The 9,855-nt window shown below is 50.1% G+C and overlaps 1 long non-coding RNA gene across 2 annotated transcripts; it reads left to right on the forward strand.

The window, feature by feature from the left end:
- The first annotated feature begins 10 nt into the window (after positions 1-10).
- On the forward strand, positions 11-9,800 carry LOC118979213 (uncharacterized). 2 transcript variants are annotated; one of them, XR_005064866.1, is made up of 4 exons: positions 11-1,009; positions 1,214-1,368; positions 1,992-3,716; positions 8,969-9,800. It is a non-coding gene; the product is annotated as an uncharacterized LOC118979213 (long non-coding RNA). The 2 variants fall into 2 exon arrangements; XR_005064865.1 differs by having other exon boundaries at positions 1,214-3,716.
- Positions 9,801-9,855: the final 55 nt, after the last annotated feature.

Consider the following 9,855-nt stretch of genomic DNA (forward strand, 5'->3'; position numbering starts at 1 on the left):
CTCATTCCCGCAGCCATAACAAACTGCCACAGACTGGGTGGGTTAAAACAGAGGAATTAGTCTCTCACGGTTCTGGAGGCGGGAAGTCTGAACTCACGGTGTCAGCAGGGCGCTGCTGCCTCTGAAGGCTCTGTGAGAGAACCCTCCCCGCCTCTTCTTAGCTTCTCCTGGCTCCCGGCAATCCTTGGCTTGTAGCCTCATCACTCCAATTTCTGCCTCAGTCTCCCCAGGGTCAGTCTTCCCTCTGTGTGTGTCCGCATCTCCCTCTACTGATAAAGGCACCAGTCACTGCATGAAGGCCACCCAGGGTGACCTCGTCTTAGCTTCCCTGCAGCTAGGAAGACCCTATTTCTCAATAATGTCACGTTCGCAAGTGTGGCTAGGATTTCGGCATACCTTTTGGGGGGACACAGTTGAACCCACAATAGACACTTCATGGAGGTGACGTGACAGCCAGGAATACTGTTCTTCCCTGAAGAACACAGGCTCTTTGGGTCACTATGAAGTGCTCTGAGAGCTTGTCACAGCAGAAGAGGGTGCAGTGTAGGCCTCCTTTATAGATCTCTGTGCCCTGAGCTCAGTGGCCCACCTCAACCCCACCTGAATGAAAAATCAGAGCTGGTTCAGGGAAAACCCATCCTCGGAGTGGATAAACGATTTAAACATACTTTGCACTCATGGCGAGTCAGCAGTATCTGTCGATACCCAATAGAATGTATTTGATGAGAAGCCGTACATTGACCAGATAAGAAAACCCTACGAGACTTCCTACTCTCTCACCATTAGCGGCAATCAGTGAGACTGGAGGGAGAAAGACAAAGACACTAACCTCTGCTGTGCTACGGAACCCCAGTCTGGTTGACGGGTCACATCCTCCAGCAATCAGCTATCCAAGGACTAGGGGCCTATTATTGCCACAACTGACACAAGGAAAATAAAGTGCGCTGCAACGTGCAAGGAACTTACCCAGCAGCTGGGGGTGTGAAGGAAGCAGAGCCACATATTAAAGGTAACGTATCGTCCATTGTGAAGTGGTATGATGTCGGTACGGTAGACTCAGTAACACACACACATAGGACAGACCAATAAGTCCAGGATTATTCAAATTAGGCTCACTGGAGTTTGACAGGCATGCCTTTGGAGCCCATTTTGTGATCTCAGTCACCCTGAAGCCTCGCCCCATGAGATGATCAGCATTTCTGGCTTACAACAGGTGAAGAAACCGAGATTCACACACACCAAGTGGCTTGCTTGCCCAAGGTCAAAGAGCGTAGAAGTTTCCAAGTCAGGAATCGAACCCAAGTCTTTTATCCTCAAGACCGTGGCCTTTTCGGCAATGCATGGATGGGAGAGTCAGGTTTTGGATAGGTGAGGAAAAACAAGGAGAGTATGTTATGTGTGGGGAATGGGGTTAATATTTTATGATTACATTTAGCTAATCGGCTCCCGAGAGCCAGCCTACGGTCCCAGAAGCCAGCCTACGGTCCCAGAAGCTGCTCTTCAAATATCTGGGTCAGTAAGAAGAGGATCACAAGGTCTCCTTGTGGTTATTTTTAAGGAGAAAAAAAAAAACCTTTAAAGAAAAGGAGAGAATGAAAATGAACAAAGTGAGAAATCTTACAAGCTGAATTCAAAGGGGAATCATTCGATAGGAACAGCTGGGTTATTGACCTGGACTTGGAACCTGCAGGGAGGGTCCCTGGTGGATCGCAGTGGTTCGCCCCACCGGAACTGAGGGGGGTGGCCTGGAGCCTACATCAGAAGGTGGACCTGGGACACAGCGGAAACCGGAGACAGGAGGCCCCCCTTCCCCATGCCTGCCTTTAAAGCACTGTTACCCTTGATCCTTTCTTCAGAGAATAAAGGGAGACAGAAATCCAGGGGACCTGTTCCAGCTCTTACCACTGGCTTTTGCGGTTTCAGAACAAAAAAAACCCAAAAAACAAAAAAAATGGCAGAGGAATCTTTTAAGCAATCACCCTGCATTGCAGGAAAGTGGAACCAATTGATGTGTGACTGCTGTTCTTAGGAGAGAGATGTTCTGAGTGCCCCTTGACGGGTTTTTCTCCGACAAATCAGCACTAATGCAAACCCCCTGCCCAGCTTTCCCATCCACTCAAAGACGCCAGGAAAGAGGATGCTGTACGTGCCAGGAAACAGATCTCCCAGGACCTCTGAGTGAGAGGCTTCTGCAAAGCACCCCGCAGTGTCCTGTGACAGCACAGAATGGGTTTCTCTAGGGTCTGCAACACGGGGTCTCCTGCAGGAGACAATGTCAGTTACAGGTTCCTAGTCTAAGGAAGCCACTCCCTCCCTGGTCACGTCTCTAACCCTGGGCCCTGGTCATAGGCTGTGCGGCTCTAAGTGTTGAACAGCAGTGAAGGAGAAGATTCGCAGACGCGCGCCAAGATTGCCAGGCAGCCCCAGCGCTCTCTCTGGGAGGCAGCGTGTGCTCTGGGGTTCCTGGAAAAGCAAGGTCAATGCGATCTGGTTTCACTGAGAAACTAGCCTTCGGCTGGGCCCTGAATGGGTGTGCAACTTGCACAGGAAGGGAATGGCCGGGAGATTTGTTTCTTCAGGCGCTGCGTGTACCACGGACAGAAGCGAGCAAAGCACGCCCCGGTCCTCCCTGCTTTCACAGAGCTTGCGGTCCAGCCATCGGAAATCTCCTCAGAGTAGAGGGCATTGGTGGGCGGGACGGAAGCTGACAGTTGTTCAGGGCGGAAGCTTTGCCAAGCACCCTGCTAAGTGCTTCCCAAGTGAGGGCATCATGTGGTCCTCGCTGCCACTCAAGGATAAAGGGGGTTGGCGTGATCATCACTTTATGGGTCGGAAACTGAGCCCATGCAGCTAGCTAGAGGTAAAGCCCAAACTCAGATCCAGGGCTGCCTGGCTCAGGGGCCATACCCCTTCCCCTCACCCCCACGGCAGTTGAGGTCAGGGGAGGCTGTGTGGTGCAGTGCTCAGAGGCCGGGTGAAGCAGTTTCTATTCGCTATGGAGGAAATAAGGAGGTGTTTTGTTACAGCTCTCTCTTCCTGATGTTGCCATGCACCTCGTCCCCCAAAGTTCAGCTCTCAAGGGAAACAAAATTCAGAGGACCAACCGTCCAAGCAAGACAAACCCTCTCTCCAAATCTCTATCAGCTTTGTTTCCACAGTGAACTGCAATGGACATTGTAGAAGGAAATTTCAGAGTCGTATTTTTCTCTCCCTCAAATCCAGAACCTGGGAGAAGCCACAGGAAACCAGTCCCCGTGGTTTTTCTCCTCTAGCCCCTGCACTGGCCCCTTCTTCAGTCTCCCAAGACCCACAAGAACCCTCGAGGTCGCCCAGGGACCAGAAGACCCATCCTTTAGGCGGCATCTCACCAGCAAAACATCCGAAGGAGAAGAGAGGCTCATGAAATCCCCACCGCCTTCATGGGGAGAGAACGGGAAGGAGGGAAGGGCCGTCTGCAGGTTCTCCACCTCCCGAGAGGGTCAGAGGTTAGTCCTCCACCTCCATCCCCTTCTTCATTTCAGAATCGACAAACACTGCTCCCTAACAAGGCCAGGATCAAGAAGGACGGACAAGGTGAAGGTCGACCCACCTGGAGAGCACAGAACTGAAAATGCTGAAACAGAAGGAGAAACCCTTACACGCTCATAAAGATAATATCTGCTCATCAACCGCAAAGCACTTTCAGAAACATCGCTTCATTTGACTCCCTCACAATGGTAAGCAGAGGTTAATGTTCTTTCCTCTTTTTTTTTTCATAAAGAAACGGAGGCCCACGAAGAAGAGGGGACTCCCTAAAGGACCGAGAGGTCACACTTGCAGCCTGGCCTTCTGAGCCCAAATTCTGGGCTCTGGGAGTCCAGATGGACAGGGATGCCAGACAAGAGGCAGGAGGCTGAATGGTCACCCCTACATGTCACCTCCCAAGACGGGGAAAGTTTACCTGAAGGGTCCTAATTTCACTTCATAATCGCCTATGAATCTACCCTCCGCACAATAGAAATCTTTCCTTTATAATATTTGGTTCTAGTCCTTGCAGACTTTGAAAGTGATAACTTGCATAAGCTTACCCTTCCCATGTAAAGAAGTGCTATTTTTACTTTGCCCTAAAACTACTTCTTAAAAAGGATAAAGTGGTCCCTCATTCTTCTGCTCTGGGACTTAATAAGTTCATATTTTTATCCTATGATTTTCCTTATTTTATAAATTTCAATCATATCCTCCTCTTAGCCTGTGTCTTTCTGGAATGAAGAGCCCTAATTCTTTTATCATCCCTCACAAAGAATCCTCTCGGCCCTCTGCATCAATTTAAGTGCCCTTCTGCAGACCTTGGCTGGCTCAGAATGTCTTTGAGGCACATCAGCTCATGGGCCCCCTATCACTCTGTCCATTATTCTGTGTGAAAGAGCACAATGACTTCAGCTAAAATAAAATGTGGAGCTGTTAGAGATACTTTAAATATCCAACTGTATTTTGTTCCATGTCCGCCCAGCCTAGGCTGAAAAAAAAATATGCATTTTGCTTCAACTCTGAAATGAATTTGAGCCCACTGGTCCCGAGCAACCACGTTGTGTGTTATGGAAACGTGACAAAGTGCTTTCACATGCATGACCTCGTTTGACCCGCACGTGAACCACGTGAGGTAGAAAGCACATATTATTATCCTCATTTTTTCACATGAGAAACGTAAAAAGGTGAGTCTAGCCCAAGGTCAAACAGCTGGAATTAGGGCCCCCGGGGCTGGCCCTGCATCGACAGGAAGATGCCTTACTTGCTCTGCAGTGCCGCCTTCCTTAAAACCACTGTGACTTATTTAAATCACCAGACGACCGCCTCCAAGTCTTTCCGTGGCCCACAGCAGTCACAAAATATTCTATGGGTCCGTTGAAAGAAAGAAGGTTAGGGTTGGTCTAGCCTCTCTTGCCTTCTCTCTACACGCTCCCCAGGGGAACTCTCTGCCACACCCCGGGTATCAATGTCACCTCCTTGCAAATGATGCCCAACCTGGTGTCTGGGATATACAACTGCATACTCGAGATCCCCTGGATGTCTCAATGTGCACAAAATTCTGCCCCCATCCTACCCCCTCCACTGCCGAAACCCAGTTCTCTTTTGACCTGCCTCCCCGCCAACCCCTATCCAGGAATCTAGGCATCAGCCGGGCCTTTCCTTCTCCTAACCCCTCCCCCATCCAAGCTAACACCCAGTCCTTTCGCTTGGCGCTCCTGCACAGCTCACTGTCCTGTCCACTTCTCTCCCCCTCCGCCCACACCATCTGGGGCCAAGACACCATCATCTCTCATTTGGACTCATGGACACCTAACTGGTCTACTGCTCTCTAATCCTTCACCACATAAAGCCGGAGGAGTTCTTCCCAAAATGCCATTCTGGTCGTGCCACCCCCAACCCACTCTGCTTAGAACACTTCCGTGGCGTCACACCGCTGTCAGGGTAACAGCGAAACACCCCTGAACGGCCCACAGGTCCCGGTCTAGTCTGGTCCCCTCTTCCAGCCTCACCTCTCCAGCCCCGGCCCCTGCAGCCTTCCTTCAGCAGGCTCCTCTCACCGTGCTGGGTTTGGCCCCGGTGGCCTAGAATACGCCTCCGTGTTTAAATTCCCAGAATTAGATTGCCGGAAGGTTCCATCTTCAGATCGAGATTCAAGGGTCTTTCCTCAGGGAGAGCTTTCTCGGCCTCCCTGAGTTAAATTCCCCACTATATTTCGCACGGCACTGGCTTGCATGGTTTGTGAATTTAATTAACATCTGTCTCCCCACTAGACGTCTGACCTTTTGCTCGCCGCCGTCATACTCCCTGTGCTGCGCTGAGCTCAGCATATAAATGCGCATCAAGGAATGTTTGTTAAATGTATGAGTGAGCCCACTACCAAGGAGATGGTCGTATATGCTCAACACCTTCCTTATGGAATAGTAAGCAATTGTCACAAAAGGTGAGATCAGAGTATGTTTACTAATATGGGATTGTGTCCATGACGTATTATTGCCTTAGCACAGTGCATCACAGAACACTACGCATAGAATGACCAGCAATTTTTAAAACCTATATGTGTCTTTACTTTAAAACACACACCAACAACCTCTGTGAGTGTGCACACGTGTTTAAATGTGTTTTACAAGGCCCGCAAGACTAACACCAGCTGCTTTCAGTGGGTTCCCTGGAGAATGGGAATGAGAAACAGGGTCACTTCTACTCATAAACTTCCCTCCGGCCAGACTTTTTTTTCCATGACCATGTGATGTTGCCATCATTATTTTAACAATACCACTTTTCAAATAACGAAGAAATTCACTGAAGTTCAGGAAACTGTTTCTAAATACATCAAAAAAGGGGGCAGAAAACAACTTGGTATATGATTCCTTGACAATGATAAAGTTCCAAAGAACAGCCGAGATGGAGACGCACCGTGGAAGAGAACAACCAGACAAGGCAGTGTGTGTTTGTTGAGGTCTTCCCTGCGTATCACCTGTCCCAAATTTTTTTGAAAAAACAGTTGCTCTCGGATTTACGCATACAGTATTAGAAGGAAATGTAACAGAAAGAATAGCATGAGTTTTTTCCTAGTTTACTTAGATTTTTTTTCTGTTAAAGAGAAGTGATCATGTGAAGACACCTTTATTTTCCTTTAGTGGCCAAATAACAAACCTTTTGTTGTCCCTGTGGTGGCTCAAAGAGAAAAAGATGGCTTCCTAAAGCCACGCAGAGGACAGGAAGGAGCAGGGACAGATAGACCCGTGATGTGCAGGCACAATGATTCCAAAGCTAATAGCACAGAACCTCACCTGGGTGTCTGGGGGGGGGAGGTCCGCAGACCCGTTACAGGAAAGGGGAGGCAGGTGTGTGGGAGTGGAGCCCGCCCCCTCCCCGCCCCAAGGCGGCCTCCAGGGTGAGCTGGGCAAGTCTGTGAATGCAGAACAATGCTGCCGCTTGGAGCTACACTGAATCTTTTTTCAGACTAATGGCCCAGGCTGTGGAACAGCCAAAAGATGACTAAAATCTGAGTCAAGTGCTTTCAAATCAAATTATTCCAGCGAAGCAAGAACGCAGGCACGCAGAGAACAGGCCATTAGGAGTTCTAAGCAGTACCTGTGAAACCTGAAGAAACTCGCTCTCCTTAATGACTGCCTCTTTCAATCTAAGTCATTTTGACGGCAGTGAGCTGGGGACAATCGATCTTTATTACTAGTGACACCCTCTGATCAGCTCTGAACCGTGGGACAGGCCGCTCCCCGCTGGGCTTGCGCACTTTGCCAATCCTGATTGGACCTCCTTCTCCCCCGAGGTCCGCCCAGCACATCTTCAATTATCCCAGAGGGTGTCAGGAAATTCTAAAATTAGCCTCCAAGTTGGTGTCTTGGTAATTTTGAAAACCAACTTTCACTTAAATACAAAGAGCTCACGTTAAGGAGAAGCCAGGTTGGGGGAAGGCAGAAGAGGAGCAGTGCGTCCAGTGGAACCACAGGGCACACAGCCCCCAGAGGGCTGAACTGTGGCGGCTAGGCCTGGAAGGGTCCCCAGCTGGTGCTCTGACCGGCTTGGGGGGCGCGGGGCGGGAAGCACCAGGGGTCCCCTCCATGAACAAGTGGGCGGTTTCCCTGCCATCTGCCCCCTTCTTCTGCTAATTGCTCAGAATTGCTCAGTTTTACATTCATTCCCCCAAACGTTTGCTCCCTATTTTGCAAATTCAGTTCCTCCACAAGTTTTGTTTGTTTGTTTGTCTTTGCTGAGGAGACACTAAGAAGATATTTTCAAATGGTCTGAGGTACTTATCAGAAAAGAAAATCTCTTACCATGTTGACTGGAACAGGACGCCCCACCCGCCCAGAATAATCAGAAGGGGCCCACCTCTGTGGTGTCAGGCACCTGTCTTCATCCCCACCCTAAGCTCCTCCTTGTCAGGCATCAGCGGTCAACAGAGGGACTACAATGCCCAGCCCCAGCGAGGGTTCAGGCCCTCTCCCCACAGACCAGGGCTCAGGCAGGGCCTAGCTGGGCCCTCCACACACACACACACACACACACACACACACACACACACACACACACACTGTTCTCCTCTCTGAATGGACTCACTTGGCTGTGAGCATAATAAATTGTGTTTTTTTTAACATTTTATATTGTGGTCAGATATACATAACCTAAAACCATTTTAACCATTTTTTAAGTAGGGGATCAATGGCGGTAAGAACACTCCCATTTCTATGCAGCCATCACTGCTACCTCCAGAACCGTCTCATCTTCCCAAATTGGAACTGTCCCCATGAGACAGCGAGTCCCCACTTCCCCGCCCCCCACCCCCCAGGTGACCGCCACCCACTCTGCTCCCTGTCTCTCTGAATTTGACTACACTGGGCACCTCATATACATGGTATCATACAGTACTTGTCCTTTGGTGGCTGGCTCATTTCACTGAGCGTCATGTCTTCGAGGGCCACCCACGTTGTGGCATGTGTCAGAATCCCCTTTTTGAAGCCTAACATTCCACTGTACGGACACACCACCTGTCGTTGACCCATGCACCCCTCGATGGAGGTTTGGCTTGTTTCCTATTCTTAACTTAATCCTACAATTTAAGACACGCAGGTAATTCTAATTCAATTTGATTTATGATTTACCAAGCACAACTCACTGTGCTAGATGCCACAGGAGATACAAAGGGGAATCCAACGTGGTACCTGCTCTGAAGGAACTTAGGCTATATTGGGAAAGTAGAAAATAAAGAAGCGACCCTGACCCGTGTGGCAAAGTTGGTTGGGTGTCATCCCACAAAGCAAAAAGTCACCAGTTCAATTCCCAGTCAAGGCACACGTCTGGGTTGTAGGTTCAGTCCTGAGTCAGGGCACGGACCAGAGGCAGCCAATTGATGTTTCTCTCTCGCATCTATGTTTCTCTCCTTCCCTTTCTCCCTCCCTTCCCCTCTCTCTAAAAATAAACTATTTTTTTTTTCAAAAAGGAAGTGAAAGGAACTGGCATTTGCTAGTCTCTGCACTTGGTAATGGCCTTGCCCCATCACGCACGTGCTGCTCACAGCCACCCTGTGAGGTAGATGACATGACAGGATCTGCATTACAGTAAATGAAGACTCAGAGGCCTTCAGGAAGCCCCCCCCCCCAAGTGGCGAGCCTGGGATTCAGACCCACAGCCTCAGGAGACACGCTGCTCCCTTCGGTGTGACAAATCCTGGGGAGAAGCTACAGGAAGGTCAGGGGGGAAGAGGAGAGATGAGCACCCTCCTGAGGGGAGGCACTCTGCAGACACAGGTCCTGTGGGTCAGGAGGGCTTCTGTTCCCCAGGGACGAGGGGGTGGGGGAAACTGCTTGAAGGGAGCAGAGGGAGAAGCAGAAAAGCTCGGTGCTGCTGAGGGACCGGGGCAGCTGTGGAACATAAGGCTGGAAAGCAGAGGGGCGACGCCTTGGCACCATGCAATGCTGTTAGCTCAAGCCCCAACCCCACCATGCGGCCCCCCCCCCCGGCCCCGACATGGTGCTCCATCGCAGGTTTTCTAAGACAAGGCATTGTCGTAGCTGTGCTTTGGGAAGGTTGCCGTGGCAACAATGTAGACCCAAGATGGAGGGGCTGTAGTTGAAAGGTAAGGAAGCCAGTTAGGTCACTGGCATTAGCAGATGAGGCATAATCAGCTAAATGGAGAGGAGGATAAAGAGGTGAGCAGTATCTTGGAGGTGGGGACGATGGGACCTGGCCACCCATGTATTGTGAACGGGGTGACCATCCCTCCCGGTTTGCACGGGACACCCATTTTCCTGGCGTAATTACTAAGAGCATCGTCTCCCTCTCCGACAGGTCCAAGCCTGGACAGTCAAGTAGACGACCACACTCATC

The sequence above is a fragment of the Sturnira hondurensis genome, unplaced genomic scaffold, assembly GCF_014824575.4.
Source record: "Sturnira hondurensis isolate 20B ecotype Veracruz unplaced genomic scaffold, ASM1482457v3 Scaffold0022215, whole genome shotgun sequence".
NCBI lineage: Eukaryota > Metazoa > Chordata > Mammalia > Chiroptera > Phyllostomidae > Sturnira > Sturnira hondurensis.